Genomic DNA, 18,605 nt, shown 5'->3' with positions numbered 1-18,605 from the left:
TGTGGGTGAAAGCCCTGAGATATTTTTACGAGCTCAACCTAGAGTCAATGAGGTCTGTCAGGGGAGGAAATAAGGTCTTGACCTTTAGAACTGTTGTCTATACCTTTACAACCATGTCTTTGTAGGCGCTGTTAATGTTAAAATCACATATGCCCGTTTATTTTTGAAAGTTGTGACTAAAGAAAAGAGGAAGCGATGAAACGAGTACAGCTTTGCTTCAGGCAACTTGAACATCCTAGTTTACAAGTTCAGTTACTTTACGTTTTAGGTTCAGCTTCAATGAAGACTTGTCCAGCGTTACGGTGAAGGATGAAAGGAAAGAGTCTTATCCTCGCTCATCTTTCACCTGGAGCATCGCTGGAAAGCAATCACAAGACGAGGGCAGGGGTCACTGTCATACACTCACCTGCAGACACAACGTGCTGCTGTGTGTGTTTTACTGTGAGGGCAAATACCACAAAACAGCCTCTGGGGTCGGGAGTGACGGCCTCTGCCAAAGATGGAGTGGCCATATTGATCTATGGGCTGACAAAAACGTTTTGAAAAAGCAAGATTGTGCAAAAAGGTCATTCATCTTTTATAGTGATGTTCAAAAATATGTATGTTTTATTATCAACAAAACTTTTGGCATACTTAAAGAGATGAGCATACATGAAAATGTAAAATAAAATAGAATATTTCTCTGTTGAATATATCAAAATGTATATACTCCGTATCAAAATGATACAAATTTGCTGTGGAGAATTAGAATGAATTAGTAAATTGTGCGCAGGATCTAGCAAATCAAGGAAACAAAATAGTAAATTGTGCACACGATTTAGCAAACTGAGGGAACGTAATATTAAATCGTGTGCATGAATTTTGTGCATACGTTTTTCATTTTTTCATAGAGTGCAGATAGATAGATAGATAGATAGATAGATAGATAGATAGATAGATAGATAGATAGATAGATAGATAGATAGAGAGATGGATATAGACTTTAGAATAATTCTATAAAACAATAGTGAATTTTAACTTCAAAATATAACGTCTAATGGTAAAAATATGTGTTTTTTATGTAAATTTCTCCCTTTAAATACTTTGGTCAGTTCAAGAATAGTTTAGGCATTTTTATATTATTTATTTGAAAGAATCAAAAGAGCAGTTTCATTTCTATCCTTATTGTTCAACTGGTCGAGGTTGATATGGGATGTAGAAAGTTATTAGTAAGAAGTAATGGAATACTTTTGAGAGAGAGTAGTAATCTAATTACATTGTACTGTAGCTCGTAAATAAATTACTTTTTAGAGTAACTTACTCAACACTGAGTATATTCTCTATTATAATCTATTATAATATGCTGAAGAACCATTTCTTATTTTTATCAATGTAGAAAACAGTTGTGCTGCTTAATATTTTTGTGGAAACATTTTGTGATACGGGATTCTTTGATAAATAGAGTTAATAAATAATTGTTGATACATAAGTTTATTTGACATACATACATTCCTTTGCTGTCTCTTTTGATAACTTTTGATGTTATTCTTTACTGAATAAAATAAATAATAATATATATTTTTTAAATATCATCTGCCAACCAATCAAGCTTTGCATGATTATAGAAGCAAGATCGTTTCTTATTATTCACTGTGTCCAACTAGTTTGTGGTCTCCAGTAGGATACAGAATACTGTAAATTAATCAATGATATATCAATCCCATTCCCTTTGAGAAAAAAAAAAGACATTCACAAAACAAACATCAGCATTTTTTGTGCTTAAAAAAGTTAGTATTTGGTTTCGCCTACAGGCTAGATTGAAACCTTAGAGTATGTGCCAGGCGAGGTTACAACCTGTGTGTACATGCCACTTCTCAGACTGCCAGAGCAGGCAAGGGCCTGCTGAACACACACACCAACTCAACTCTATCAACAAACTTAACAGATACATGAAGGAACAGACACCAAACATGGCTCTTGTCTCACGTGAGCTCTCCCTGCACGCCTGCTGCCTCACATGCTATGTCCCATGGTGGACACGGGCAGGGGACCCAAAACTAATCCCCAGAGATTGACAAATGCATCTTATGTGTACTGAACTCAAGTATGGACATGACCTGTTGTGAAAAAATAAATAAAAATTCGAGCCATTGATTGCGTCTCATATGGCGTATTATAAGTATTGCAAAACAAAGGGGCATGTAGTTGCACATGCTCAGGCTGCAGTAAAAGCTACATCTAAATAGATATGTAACAAAAGCATCCTGAAAAACTTTAAGGACTTAATACACAATACAACAATAGTCAAAAGTCTTTTATGTCAAGACAAAAGGTCAAAGGATTCATCTGCAGCCACAAAGCCACACTGTAGATTCACTAGTGTAAAGAGGGCTGGGTGGGAGGGACGGGTTAATTCAGAGACTGAATGAGTGAGAACAACTGAACAAAAGGATAAAGACAGGAGCAGAGTGCAGCGCCTGAGGCGGCAGGACCAAATTCCTGTTGTCTTAAATAAATGAGATGATAAGCTTCACTGACATAAACCAGCAAGAAGTTTGCAGGGAAATGCCAATATCAAGTTCTTGTTAAAAGCAAAGACATAACAATACAATATGGTAAAGCAAAGACATAACAATACAATATGGTAAATATGGTATTGAAGGGTCTAATTAAGTGGCAATTATGAAAAGCTGACTTTGCTGTGAACAGTACTTAGTCAATATTATGGTTGGGCAGGTATTTTTAACCACATTTGGTTGCAACTTGCCAAGGTAAAACACCTCAAGCTGTTATTAACACTGTTTGTGTTTAAATGCTGATAATAAAATTCCTTACGGTTTTCGAATCCTTTTCATCCTTTCTTGCACAGAAATGTGCAATTTAGCATTGACAAATAGCGCACATTAAATGTCATCTTATTCTATTTTTCTTCACTTACTTATTGTTTAATGTTCAAACTTTTGGAAAAACATCTCAGAACTGGATTAACATAACTGACCTCTGAAACGGTGTCTTCAGTGGACTTTTTTTAAGTTAATAATTTTTTAATGGCAAATCGGACATCGTCAATCATTGGTAGACATTCATCTTTATGTGTCTCTGAACTGATCATGGTAAATTATTGCTCTTGGGTCATTTGTTCAACAGCTCTACTAATCGCACCAGATGCATACACAAAAATAGGTTGAGGCAGACACTGAAATGGATGGTTTTGGAACATTTTGAGATGGGATGTCTTATTAAAGTCAAGAGTAAAAAAAAATTGATTAAATAAATTAGGCTACTATACATACATCCACTTATATTTACAAGGGTGAACATCAACTATATTAAAAAGTTTTTTATTTATCAATCATTAAGCATGGATTTAAGGGTTAGATTAAAATACCTTTTTGTCTATTAATTCCTTTTATTCTAATTTAAAGGTACACTACACTGTTAGACATTTTATTGTATTTTTGCGGTAACTTACTGGCAGCACTATTGCCAGTAAGTTACTGTAAGTTCCCCTTTACAGCAGCTTACCTGTAAATGTGTTTTATGGTATGATGCCCTTACTGCAATTTATTTTTACAGTAAGATGCCCTTACCGCGATTTAATTTTACAGTATGATTTCCTTACTGCAATTTCATTTTACAGTAAGATGCCCTTACTGCGATTAATTTTATAGTATGATTTCCTTACTGCAATTTAATTTTACTGTAAGATGCGCCTACCGCGATTTCATTTTACAGTACGATTCCCTTACTGCAACTTCATTTTACAGTAAGATGTCCTTACTGCAATTTCATTTTACAGCAACTCATTTTTAATTTATTTTACACTATTTTATATTTTACATTAATGCTATTGAATTTAATAAATTCCAAAAAAGTGACTTGACTTCATGTACATCAGCATATTTTTTATTTACTGTCACAATCAATAACATCCAATTTATTTATTGTGATGCAGCATTAAAAAAAATTATAGAGAAATTCATGCATAACAAATAAAAGCAGAGATCATGACAATACGCAAAAAAAGCAAGTAAAATAAAAATACACTAACAGTTCTCACCTAAAACAAGAGAAAACTAAATGAAAAGGAAATGGCACCCACCTCTTCACTAATCCCAACGAAACAACAATATACATTTGTATGGTATAAACAACAATACAACAAAAGTTTACAAACAAATAACTGATCTGAGTAATGGTGCTGCTTTTGCCCCCAACGATTCCTCTCCTCCAATCACAGCAGATTTACAACCGATCATTGGCGTCAGGTGGCAGCAATTCCTTCCTGCTTATGGGAAGTAGAGAGAGAAACAGGGAGAAAGGGGAAAATAAATAAAGAAAGAAAGAAAGAAAGAAAGAAAGAAAACAAAAATACATCCTTGGACGTAACACACTCACACAGCAAGTTCTACAGATTGTAGCACCAGCACCATATTTGGTAGCACTGCACGTGTAATATGAATAATATTACATGTTTGGTCTCTAAGAAATGCACAGGTTCCCATTGACCTCCATTGTATTTATTTTTTCATGTAAGTCAAAGGACTGTTTGGTTACCAACATTGTTCAAAATATCATCTTTTATGTTCATCAGAATAAAGAAATTCATTCAGGTTTGAAACAACATAAGAGTGAGTAAATGACAGAATTTTTTTTCTGGTCGAATCACTTTAAAGCTTTCTCTTCTTTTTGGCAAAGGAATTACACGATTCTCATAAAAAATTGGGAAGATTGTCGAGTTTTCAAGTGCACATAATAGACAATAAGTAAGTGTACACATTATGCAACTATTGCTTTAGATTTTCCTATATTAAAAATATCAGAACTGTGATCCTTTCACATAATTATCATTCTTACCTTTCTCCCTCTGTCTCCACCTTTCTCTTTTAAAGGTTATATTATTTGCTTTTCAATTGGTGTGTAGTTTAGTTATCTTTTTACCTCGATTTAATTTCTTAACAGAGCTTTTTCTTTAAATATTACTTGTAATTCTACTTATGGAGATTTAGTAGTCCACTGCCACCTATGATCCCAAGAGTGCCAATTGAATAAACAAGCCCACTTGTCCAGAGCATTAATCAGCTTTGTAGAGGTATGGGGGAATAGAAAAGCTATCGGGTCAAGAGCAGTGAGTGATTCTCTTTGTCTTTTGTTGTTTGATTGCAATGGCTAACAGCAGCACACTTGTGTATAGGCTACTGTCACTTTAAGACCGAATGCAGATGTAACCCACCCAATTAATTGAGGCTGTGTTCCTATGTATTTACATGTATGATTTTTTTTGTTTTGATTTTATATTTTTCCATTGCATGAAATGTTCGTATGTTTTAGTATTATTATTATTTTATTTATTGTTTTGTTTTCGCTGAGGGATGAAAATAATAAAGAATTGTGTGGACAGGTGCTGACCAGTGTTGCCAACTTAGCAATTTTGTAGCTAGATTTAGCAACTTTTTTGACTACCCTACCCTAGCAACTTTTTTTCCAAAAAGCACCTAGCAACAAATTTAGCAAATTTTTACATTTATTTGGCAACTTTATCAACTTTTGGAAAGTGACTCTAATCCAAACCACATTTGTACAAGCTAGCTACATAGACTGAGCGGTTCATTCATAATTCCTTAAGATCACTGTGGAAATCGCTGTGAAAACCGAAAGACAAAATACAACAAGCACAGGGACGGGGCCATAGACATAACAAGACGCCCTATTGGCCACTGGAGCGAATGTCAACGGCGCCGCCATATTGCAGAGGGCAACTTTCCAAAACCTCTCATTACGGGAATTGAGAAAAATGCCTGCTTCGTGTGCTGCTTGGGGCTGTACAAATCACCACACAATTGAAAAAAGGTCTTGGGAATTTTACAAGCAAATCTAAATTAGCATTTCAAATAATATGTATAACATAATGCTATAGTTTTGCGTTGCGATTACGTAATTACGTCATAACGCAATGACGTCACAACGTCATTTAGCAACTTTTAGCAACAAATCAATCTGCCTTTAGCAACTTCCCCTGAAAATTAGTTGGCAACAGTGGTGCTGACGACACATGTGCCCCAGCTAATTGAAGAGAGAGATGTGAGCCACATGTGGCTATCGTTAATCTAATCCATTGTCGTCAATATTTTTCTAAATAGATGTCTGAACTGTTTAATTGCATTAGGTAAGTCACAATTGTTTCAAATTTTCATAAATAATGTTTAAGTTTGTGTTAGTTCATATAAGAATGTGGATGGAAGTGTGCAATAAAGTGCAGAAGTTATGACGTCACTTTGTAGGCCAAAACGCGGAAGTGAGTTAGCATTTTAGCACTTCTGGTTCCCTCGCCCTAAAGTCTATGGGTCTTTTGAATGGGTTTTTGTTAAATCGCCTGAAATAAGGTCTGTGGTTAACAAAGCCTCTAAATATTTTCACGTTCTGATCTATGACATAAAACACACCAGTTATAACCTGCTTATGGTTTTTTAAACTTTATTGTGTCTGCTTGTGTTTTTTTAAACTTTATATAGACTTCAAAATGTAGCCTATACATTTTGGATTAACTTGTAAAGATTATCTTGATAGACAAAACGTGTAAGGGTCACAACTCTTTTTTGAACACAGATCTTATTTTTAGCGATTTTCCAAAAGTCTATGGGGAAAATGCATAGCTTTTCGATCGAGGGAACCCATGCGCCGCTAACTTCCGAGTTGTCCTACAAAGTGACGTCATAACTTCGGCACTCTATAGAACACATGTAAAGCGTTTATTTCTTTTAAAATTATCCATAAGTACTACCCTGCTAACCACTATATGACTACAGGTCCTTCTCAAAAAATTAGCATATTGTGATAAAGTTAATTATTTTCCATAATGTAATGATAAAAATGAAACTTTCATATATTTTAGATTCATTGCACACCAACTGAAATATTTCAGGTATTTTATTGTTTTAATACTGATGATTTTGGCATACAGCTCATGAAAACCCAAAATTCCTATCTCAAAAAATTAGCATATTTGATCCGACCAATAAAAGAAGGGTTTTTAATACAAAAAAGTCAACCTTCAAATAATTATGTTCAGTTATGCACTCAATACTTGGTCGGGAATCCTTTTGCAGAAATTACTGCTTCAATGCGGCGTGGCATGGAGGAAATCAGCCTGTGGCACTGCTGAGGTGTTATGGAGGCCCAGGATGCTTCGATAGCGGCCTTAAGCTCATCCAGAGTGTTGGGTCTTGAGTCTCTCAACTTTCTCTTCACAATATCCCACAGATTCTCTATGGGGTTCAGTTCAGGAGAGTTGGCAGGCCAATTGAGCACAGTAATACCATGGTCAGTAAACCATTTACCAGTGGTTTTGGCACTGTGAGCAGGTGCCAGGTCGTACTGAAAAATGAAATCTTCATCTCCATAAAGCTTTTCAGCAGATGGAAGCATGAAGTGCTCCAAAATCTCCTGATAGCTAGCTGCATTGACCCTGCCCTTGATAAAACACAGTGGACCAACACCAGCAGCTGACATGGCACCCCAGACCATCACTGACTGTGGGTACTTGACACGGGACTTCAGGCATTTTGGCATTTCCTTCTCCCCAGTCTTCCTCCAGACTCTGGCACCTTGATTTCCGAATGACATGCAAAATTTGCTTTCATCCGAAAAAAGTACTTCGGACCACTGAGCAACAGTCCAGTGCTGCTTCTCTGTAGCCCAGGTCAGGCGCTTCTGCCGCTGTTTCTGGTTCAAACGTGGCTTGACCTGGGGAATGCGGCACCTGTAGCCCATTTCCTGCACACGCCTGTGCACGGTGGCTCTGGATGTTTCTACTCCAGACTCAGTCCACTGCTTCCCAGGGTCCCCCAAAGTCTGGAATCGGTCCTTCTCCACAATCTTCCTCAGGGTCCGGTCACCCCTTCTCGTTGTGGAGCGTTTTTTGCCACACTTTTTCCTTCCCACAGACTTCCCACTGAGGTGCCTTGATACAGCACTCTGGGAACAGCCTATTTGTTCAGAAATTTCTTTCTGTTTCTTACCCTCTTGCTTGAGGGTGTCAATGATGGCCTTCTGGACAGCAGTCAGGTCGGCAGTCTTACCCATGATTGCGGTTTTGAGTAATGAAACAGGCTGGGAGTTTTTAAAAGCCTCAGGAATCTTTTGCAGGTGTTTAGAGTTAATTAGTTGATTCAGATGATTAGGTTAATAGCTCGTTTAGAGACCCTTTTCATGATATGCTAATTTTTTGAGATAGGAATTTGGAGTTTTCATGAGCTGTATGCCAAAATCATCAGTATTAAAACAATAAAAGACCTGAAATATTTCAGTTGGTGTGCAATGAATCTAAAATATATGAAAGTTTAATTTTATCATTACATTATGGAAAATAATGAACTTTATCACAATATGCTCATTTTTTGAGAAGGACCTGTATATGAAATTCAAAAGGGACATTGATGTGAACTGTTCTTTTAGCGGAAATCACCCTGAGACCACCCAGCACCTTTTGGAAGGACTTCTGCAGCTTTATTATGAAAGAACTTTACCAGGACTTTACTTTGAAGTGGGAAAATGTTGTATTTTGTTTTTTTAGAAAACAAAGTAAAGAAGATATGTTCTTTATTATAAATTTGCTAATTGTTCAAGCTAAATTATATACCCACAAATGCAAATATATAAAACAAAAGCCGGCCTTTAAACATTTTCATTGTGATAAGTTATCATATATAAAACTAATTAGTGGTTCGTTGAACAAAAAGGCTATGAAAACTAGAAATATTTGTATAACTTACAATTTGTTTGAATGTATGTGATGCCTATCCCCCGGGCAAGGGTAATATTAAGTTGTATGTTTTGTATACTCTGTATACTATTGTTTACGTTTGAGCAATAATATATATAAAATTCAAAATCATGTGAAATCAAAAGATCAAACAGCTTCATCGCACTCCCACCTTTCATTCTCTCAAGGGCTCTAGAAAAACACTTTCAATAATTTTTGAACACAACAACTAGTGGGAGGGATTTAAAAAATCTACATTTGTGAATGAAATATTTTGCCATTATTACAATGTTATTAATCAAATAAAAATGAACAGTAGTCTTTGGGAATTCCAAATAAAATATGTTGTAAAGTAAAAGCAAAAGCAAAATCATCAACAACCACCTCCTTTTCTATCAACCAGTCCTGCACTGATATCCAGAAACGTTATGAATGTTAAATGCATTTCGTGATGGATGCTGCCGACACATGTGCGCCAGCTCATTGAAGAGAGAGATGTGAGCCACATGTGTGGCTATCGTTAATCTAATCCATCGTTCTCAATGTTTTTCTAAATAGATGTCTGAACTGTTTTATTGCATTAGTTGGGCTTGTTTCAACGCTCAGTGATCGTGTAAGATTCGCGCAGTGAGGGAGAACCGTGCTGTGGAGGAATTGCATCAGGTGGAGAAAAAAAAAAAAGATTTGTTAACGTTCATCGTTCATTCCTGCAAAGATTGTAGTAGGCATTCACATTCAAACGAACTGAACTGAGATCCAGGGTGACTGCTAGATTGATCACTTACACAATCAGATGACAATCAACACTGAAAAAACAGAGAAGAGAATATATAGCCTACAATAACATGTACAAATGAATTAAAATTAAATAAGAAAATAACAAATAAGAAGCCATAATAAAATAACAAATAAGACGCTTAATTCTTGCTTATAATTAATTAATTCTTGCATTAATTACATACACTTTGACTTGATGTTTTTCTTTCATTTTTCCCTTATGTATAAGAAAGAGAGAGTGAGAGGTAGGGGCAGTTTTACCATTATTTAGCATAGCATTTCAAAAATATTTTTCAATGAATCTATTAGTCTGCCTTTACTTTGCTTTAAAAGTGTTACTATTTTAAACACGTCTGTCATGTGCAGAGTGAAACCAGCACGTATATGATACTATATATGTAACTTTAGCTGTCACTTAAAGAGTTAGTTCACCCAAATATGAAAATTATGTCATTAATGACTCACCCTCATGTCGTTCCAAGCCCGTAAGACCTCCGTTCATCTTCGGAACACAGTTTAAGATATTTTAGATTCAGTCCGAGAGCTTTTTGTCCCTCCATTGAAAATCTATGTGCGGTATACTGTCCTTGTCCAGAAAGGCAATAAACACATAATCAAAGTAGCCCATGTGACCTCAGTGGGTTAGTTAGAATCTTTTGAAGCATCGAAAATAAATTTTGTTCCAAAAATAACAAAAACAACGACTTTATTCAGCATTGTATTCTCTTCCTGTTCTGTTGTCAATCCGCGTTCATGAGTCCGCTGACGTAAGACGAGCTGACGTGTTATCTGGTGCGCCCGAGCTTCGTTTACAGTCTGAGGGAGACGCACACTGTAAACAAAACAATCTTTGCAAACATGTCTAAGGATTTCGACACAGGGGAAGACTTGCATTTTTTTTTTAACCAGACATATTTATTTAAACCCAAATACACGGACGCACCAGATAACACGTCAGCTGCGTCTTACGTCAGCAGCGTGACTGGCCTTGTGAACGCGGATTGACCACAGAACCGGAAGAGAATACAATGCTGAATAAAGTCATCGTTTTTGTTATTTTTGGAACAAAATGTATTTTCGATGCTTCAAAAAATTCTAACTAACCCACTGAGGTCACATGGACTACTTTGATGATGTCTTTATTGCCTTTCTGGACAAGGACAGTATACCGTACACAGATTTTCAATGGAGGGATAAAAAGCTCTCGGACTGAATCTAAAATATCTTAAACTGTGTTCTGAAGATGAACGGAGGTCTTACAGGCTTGGAACTAGGGCTGCAGCTATCGATTCTTTTTGTAATCGATTAATCTAGCACTTAATCGATTGATTAATCGAGTAATCGGATATTTTTTTTCGTGTGTGTTTTATTAACAGAATAGATATATTAAACTTGTGTCTATATCAGTTAAAGCTGTTATAAGTTATATACTATAAGTTATATAGTATGCAAGTTATAAAGCTATCTCATATGTGAATTTTCCTTTAAGATGTTACAATATAACCACTCTAAGCATCTAAGCATATTTGTGTATTCTGGTAGTTTAACGCTGAAGAAGAGCTGTTACGTGACTTGTTGTTGAACACGCAGTAAAAGCTGACGCACTTTTTTTCCCGTGTGTTCCCGTAACTGAAAAATGAGTACTCCGAATCTTTATTAAAAACCAACAGGCTGGGGACTTTATTTTTTTGTTGTTGTCTGTAACTATTTGGCGGACGTGAAATACAAACAAGGTCTCGCAAAGACTGCAATACAATATTTGTTCCTCCATCACGTCCCGGTGTGTAACGTTACAGTGAATGCATGCTGAAATTATTGTTGCGTGGCTACATAAAAGTTTAAGCATATGTGATGCATTGATGCAATTGGTCTGACTGGCGTGTGTGTGTGTGTGTGTGTGTGTGTGAAGGGGTTCTTTTTTTGACTATACTCTCTTGCAATTGAACGTGATAGTTACGTTTACTACTTAAAAATGTCATCAAAGCTAAAAATCATATCTAGTCAAACCGCATCACGACATCGCTACAAATACAGTATGGGATTAAAATCAGCGAACATCAATAGGCTTAGACTACGTTACCTTGTTTCAGCGAGTTAAGTGTATTAAGTGAATTAAGTGTGTAATGATCCCACACTTTAGACAATTTCTGCTGTTTATTTACATATTTATTCTCCGCCATCACGGCAACTAAATTCAAAATATATGCTTCCTGAACAGGTCCGTGTGAATAAACGGTCCGTGTGAAACAATCAAATCCCTCCGCCGCGCGTATAGTGCACTTCACAGGAATTTAACGAGGCTTCGAGGCAGAGTTTTTGCCTCGAGGAATTTTTGTAATCGAGTAACTCGAGGAATCGTTTCAGCCCTACTTGGAACGACATGAGGGTGAGTCATTAATGACATAATTTTCATTTTTGGGTGAACTAACCCTTTAAGAAACAGTTTGCAGCATGCAAGTGGCTGTCGGTCCAATACATCTCTTACATCGTGTCTACACTTTGTTAAAAGGATCCCCGACTATTAAGACACAAAGGCCTAAATATGCTACTATAGCTCTCTCCTACAAAATATATAGTTAGAAATACGTAAATATTTTCGTTATTTAAAAAATCTATTTAAAAGAAGGCAGCCATTATTTTTGCGCACGGCACCATAATGCTGGTTGCCACCCGCCATTAAACGTCACAAAGAAGAAGAAGAAGAAGATTTTTGCGCGCGCAATGCATTGTAGGTCGATGACGTATATTGGTTGTGTCGGTTGTGTTCAGAACAGAGAGAGGTGAGCTAATGGCGCTAAGTTTAACTGTAGCTACATCCTAAAAGTGAATATAATGCCACATTGTGCAGCGTTTGGTTGTAATCTCCAGTCCAAAGGCAACAGGAGGAGTGATGTAAGCCTCCACTCCTTTCCAAAGGAGGAGAAAATAAGAAATGTGAGTGGGAAGTTGGTTGCGGACGAGTACAACTCCCTAAAGACCCACGGCTGTGTTCCCGTCACTTCAGCCCTGATGGGTTTGAGGCATTTAGTCGGCTAAAAGAGCTCACAGGTGCAGCTAGTTACAAGCGAAGACTAAAACCAAGTTTAACAAGGCACATGGTGTGCAACCACATTCAGCGGTGAGTTTAACAACACTCAACTGCAGGTACAACGGCATTCAGAGGTGAGTTTGACCAAAGCAACGCTCAACTGCAGGTAAAACGTAATTAAAAGGTGAGTTTAACAACGCTCCAATGCGCGTGCAAGTATGCAGTTTAAGCGTTTTCTTCTCATAGGTAAGACACTGCTTTATCTAGAGCATGCTGGATAAGGTATTTTTATCGGAGGTTTGTTGATTTTAATATTCTACGATTGTGTTCAATTAATCTTTTTTTTTTAAATTATTATTTTTATTAAATCCTCTAAATTAATAGCGCTGACGTCACAGTATGGGCGATCCCAAGGTCCATTGCGATTTTCCACTCGGTAAGTAGAAGGAAAATAAAACTAAATCAAAACTAAATTTGTTTTTTGTTTTGGAGGTGTTTCCCCTTTAAGAGTTCAGTGTTAACGCCCACTGTTATGATTGGCTAACGTCAGTGCTGCTTATGCATAAATTAATAACGTTTATCATTTTGTATCACACGTAGACTACACTATAGGCTTGTTTGAGATGAGCAAAATCTGCGCAGAACCGATCACCGGTGATCAGCGCGTAATGCATGCCGGTTAGAAATGTGTCCGAGTGCGGTCCGCCTTGCTCTGATGTCATGCTGACGTGTGTCAAAAAGCTCTCGCGAGCGCAAGGCGCACGTGTCGGATTCTGCAGTCGCGCGCAGTTGCTCTCCACCGACTGCGCTTATTAAAAGCATGATGGGAAACGACTTGCTGACGACACAGCTTAATGTTGATTGGTTTAAACAACCGTGATGTATTGTTCTCTTTTAAAATGTTTGATTTTAAAACTCGGATATCATGTTTTATGTGTATATGTTATGTGTGAATATTCCCAAACTCTCGGACAGTGCGATCTCTATGGGTTATGCAATGTCATTTTATTATAAAAACAAAAAACACAGCCTATGTCTGTGTTAAAGAAAAAATGATTGATAAACACTTATTTGGAATGGAAATAAATAATAAGTACTTTGGGTGTCTTGTTCATTATATTTAATTTCATATAAAAGCAACAGAACTTAAATTACATCCAGTTTATTAGCAACACTGTGCATGAGCGTGAATCACGTGATATCCATCATTGATCTCGCAGGTGTCAGATCCACTGCGAGAAGCGAGAACTGTCCGGCTTGCCTGCGCTTTTTTCACTCCTCCTCTCACTGCAGCCGCCTACACTCGACTACATTCCAGGCGAGGCAAGGCGCATCTCAAACAAGCCTAATGCTCCACCACGTGAAACTTCGGTCTTCCGATCTTTTGCCATTGTGTCAATTCTCAATTGATTTTGATTCAAATGCGCGAGGGAGGGAGAGAGAGAGAGTGTGAAGGCGCGCGCGCGGCCGGGGCTCTCTCGCTCTCTCTCTGCTCGTTCTTCAGTAACATGCCCTGTCACACTCATCTGATCACTCACCGTTCAAATTAAGCCTTGGCGGGCTGCATGTGCTGCAAATAAACTGCATCCGACTGTTTTCCCGGACGTCTGGATCGTTCGGCAGCGTTTTCAAAGACTCAAACAGGAACAGCACACCTGCGTAGCATCGCAACTGCGTAGATCGTCATCTTGTAAACAGACCCACTCGCTGCACGACAACGCATGCGATGATGCGAAATGAGGCGTAGTTGTCTTGCGTTGGAGGCGGTCATATGCAAACGACTGGTACGTCACTTCGCACCTTGACGTCACTTCATACCATGGATCTAGATCGAGCTGTATTTAGAGCTTGATTAAATAAATGCTTCGTTTATAATGGGGAGGACGTCTTAAGCTATGAAACTTGCAGGAAGTTTTAATAGTACATAGATATCTTATATACCAATAGATCAAGTCAAATTTGTGTTTCTCATGTCATGACCCCTTTAAAGAGCAGAGTACAGTGTTATCTACAATGAAATCACAGGAAGAAGTTGTTCTCTGTGGAGATGGCCGGTGTGACTCTCCGGGGCACTCAGCCAAATAATGTACATGCACTATTTTAGACGCACAGAGTCAAAAGGTTGAGGACTTCAAGGTAATTAGTTGCACCCAAGTTTCGAGCTCTAATACCATGGAAAACAGAGGTTTTAAAGAAGCTCCCAAAACCATAGAAGAAAATGGAGTGAAGGTCTCAGCCATCTCCACTGACAGACATCCACAAATCGTCAAAGAAATGAGGGTCAGTAATCCAGAAAAACACCATGAATTTGACCCTTGGCATGTGGCAAAAGGAGTGTCCAAAAAACTGGTAACTGAAGCTAAGAGAAGGGAATGTGAAGGCCTGGGACAGTGGATTCCATCCATAAATCATTTGTGGTGGAGTGCACAAACCTGTGAGGGTAATGCCGAAGTGTTGAAAGAGAAGTGGATATCTGTAATACACCATGTTACCAACCGACACGACTGGCCAGGGAACAGGCACTATCACCAATGTGCTCATTAGCCCCTCGATGAGACGAGCCAGAGAAGCAAGCTATGGTTAAAGCCAGGATCTGAAGCCCATTACGGACTTGTGAAGGTTGTGAAACACAAGCGGCTTTTGAAAGACCTGGATCATCTGACAAAACTCATCCAAACAACAAAACTAGAGGTATGATCAAATACAGGCATATTTAACCCTTGTGCATCAATTAAAAAAAGTTAGACATAGCTACATAGTGGACAAAAATGTCCACGTCAAAAACCTGTCATAATTTTAATCTTGGGAGCACAGACTTAAGTTTGGTATAATTTTAAAGACCCATGGCAGATTATTGCTGAAATTATTTGCGTTATTTGATTATTTATTGCTAAAAAATTAATAAGTAAATCCAAAAAAAGTTATATAGGTTTAAGTTTATGAAAAATATTTATATTTTTTTAAACAATAATTACATTATTTTATATAAAATATATATTTTATGAAACAAGTTGAACTCTAAAACGTCTAGAAAATCAAAGCCATAAATCTATATAAGGTGTGTTCCAAATTTGAGGTTTTATTGCAAAAAATGAGCTTTCAGTAAGATTTTGTTTGGGCGCAGTAACATATTTTCCCCACTGGGTGTCAGCAAAACTCCACTGGTGCACACAGTGATTGGATTTGTTATTTGCAGTTGAGTTTTTCTCTCTCAATATTACAAACACACACATACACTTTTTTTACAACACGCATACTAACCACACTCTGACATCCATACCAACACACCCACACAAATATCGTGGCATAATTTATCCAATTGGCTCTATAAAATGCCGAAGCAGAAAACAGGAATAATTTTGAAGCCTTGCCAACAGAATGAAAGCCTCTTAACAAAGATTGCATCATTTTATAGTTAAATGGCACTGGGATTAAAAATTACAGTTTTAATGGGTTTCAATGGGGCCATTTTTTTTTAAAGGAAATGGGGTGAAAAATGAAAAAATAAATAAAAATACACACCTGTGGCAAATTTTATGCAGTTAAAATTAACACAAAGTTATCAAAAAAATCAAACCGAAAAAGCCAAAAATGTCGGCAGGATGTGACTCACATATTTTAATAGTTTATTTCAAATTCAAATTTGTTACAGGTGTGTCACTCCATGTACCTGAAATACCTCCCATTGAGAACACATTTTGGATATTATGTGATGATCCATGCCTCCAGGCTTGCTGCTCTGGATCATAACAACAATGTGAACAGGGAACAGGTGTGTGAACTGTAATCAATCCTATCTCTTGCAAGCACTATGTGACACTGGATATTGCACATCAAACTGTTCCTAACACCTTGTATCTATTCTCCATATTTCTGTTTTTGAACAGGCAGTTTTTCAAGATGGGGAGAGTGTTGGTGAACCCAAGTTCAAAATCTCATGGAGCAAAGTCCACAAGACATTCAGAGCAAGGCCAGCGCCTGTTGAAAACGACTATAGCTACATGACAGCTATGATCGCAGATGTTCTCTCCTGTGTTAGATTCAAAACAGGTCATGGACATGAGAGTTAATCCAACACATGTCATGGCTCCACAAGAGAGACAAACACAGCAGTTTTCATGTTTCAAGTAGCTGCATCATTACGAACACAAGACGTACACATCAGCATAGTTCAAATGCACAGTATCTTTAATTTTTAATTCTAGTCAAGCACACGTAGTACCTCAAACTTACATTTGATATTAGAGTACATGCAACATTTTTATTTAAACATAAACATTTAGTATGATATCCTATTTTGTTGCATAGCTTGTTTTCTTGACAAAATGCCTTCAAATGTCAACTATTCAGCTATGTTATTTAAATCCCTCCATGCCTCATCTACTTCTTTTATGATCAATGTCTTCATATTCAAACCCTGTATTCATACTTTGCAGTCACGTGACTGCCATGGATACCTGGCGGGCAACAAACGCTCACAAAATGGCCAATACTAAAATCCATTATATAGTGAGGCTATTTTGTTTCCATAGCACATTAACAAAACATTTAATGACACCAATAACACTAAAAACAATACAATTACTAAATATGAATAATATCACTAAAATGATAAAGGCCTCAAAACAGTCTTTAGTTCACGAACAGCACAACTCTGCCATCTGTGAAAATCAAAAGCAGCTTCAAAAACTTGTTTAAAAAGTTAATTTAGGCGTTAAAGTTGAAGTTAATGTAGTTAATGTAATCGCGTTAAGCACACGAAAATGTAAAAATAAATAAATGACTATTTATACTTTTATTTTCTTATTTATTCAATTCAATTCAAATTTATTTTGTATAGCGCTTTTCACAATACATATTGTTTCAAAGCAGCTTTACAGAAAGTGCAAAAAATGTTCAAAAAAGTACATAGAAAAGAAAATGCATATTTATGTATAATTATATTTTTTCCACATTTATTTTTTCATTTATTTATCTATGCATTTATTTATTTTCACGTTTATTTATGTATATATGTATTTATGTCTACATTTATTTATTTATACATTTATTGCTCTGTATGCTAATGAGGGGGGCGTGTTTTACCTAAGACATAGTAATCGATCTCAGAGAGGCAGTGCTGAAGCATTGAGGCCAAAGTGACACTTTGTGGTGTGACCAACAATACGCAAGAGGCTGGGGACGTAAATTTACAGGTCTCGCAGGAAATAGATGATGGGCAATATGGATCAAATCTTATATCACGGTTTATGTCCTTTAATATGCCCTAACTGTATAAGTTAACCATACATAGGCCTACTCTTTATTCCGGACATGGCCGTAAAACATCAGCAGGTCGGGATTTCTAAAATGTCTGGGCACACATGAACAGAATCCGTAGATAACAGACACTTTGACAGGGAAGTGCGTCAAATTATCCACTATTAACCACATTTTATGACATGCATTATAGATCTGTACACAGAAGCTAACTGCATTTTTAATGTAGCCTATCTTCCAAAAACAATGTTGACAGCAAAGAACTTTTCCATAAAGAGGTGATAGGCCTATATCCGCTATAAATTGATTTCCTGGGGCATTTTTTTCAAAACCTTATTATAGGCTATATGCATCATCACGTAGCCTATAAGTTCTTAAGTTTAACTGATCAATTCAGTTAATAAGGCACTACTATATGGCTGTCACCAGTAAAATCAGTTTCAACAAAATCCATCTTCGCACTGCAGATGTGGAACATGCAGACGCTGACTCTGAATGGCATTAGATTTTATTTACACAGACTGTTAATGAGGAGCAATGGATGCATTTACACTACAATTACAGTTTCGTAAATAATGTTATGAGATTCGTTTTTAATATAATATTTTGAATATTGAAATATGAAATGATAGAATCGATGAAATTATTCTTTTAAGTATGAAACTGAAACAGCCAGTAGGTGGTGCTGTCTGAACGAGTGAGTTCAATCATTAATTCAGACGATTCGTTCAAATAGGCTACTGATTCGTTCAGTAAGAAAACACCACGTGTTGCTCAGAGGCGCAGCGGTTCTGTGGAGTT

At 36.9% G+C, this 18,605-nt stretch overlaps 1 long non-coding RNA gene across 1 annotated transcript; it reads left to right on the top strand.

Annotated features, from left to right (window-relative positions):
• The first annotated feature begins 14,966 nt into the window (after nucleotides 1–14,966).
• On the top strand, nucleotides 14,967–16,514 carry LOC143715658 (uncharacterized). Its single transcript, XR_013195850.1, has 3 exons — nucleotides 14,967–15,236; nucleotides 16,198–16,317; nucleotides 16,433–16,514. It is a non-coding gene; the product is annotated as an uncharacterized LOC143715658 (long non-coding RNA).
• Nucleotides 16,515–18,605: the final 2,091 nt, after the last annotated feature.

This window comes from Siphateles boraxobius, unplaced genomic scaffold, assembly GCF_051911475.1.
Source record: "Siphateles boraxobius isolate OS27281-9 unplaced genomic scaffold, OSU_SipBor_1 6, whole genome shotgun sequence".
Lineage (NCBI taxonomy): Eukaryota > Metazoa > Chordata > Actinopteri > Cypriniformes > Leuciscidae > Siphateles > Siphateles boraxobius.
This window is presented reverse-complemented; position numbering and strand designations above follow the sequence as displayed.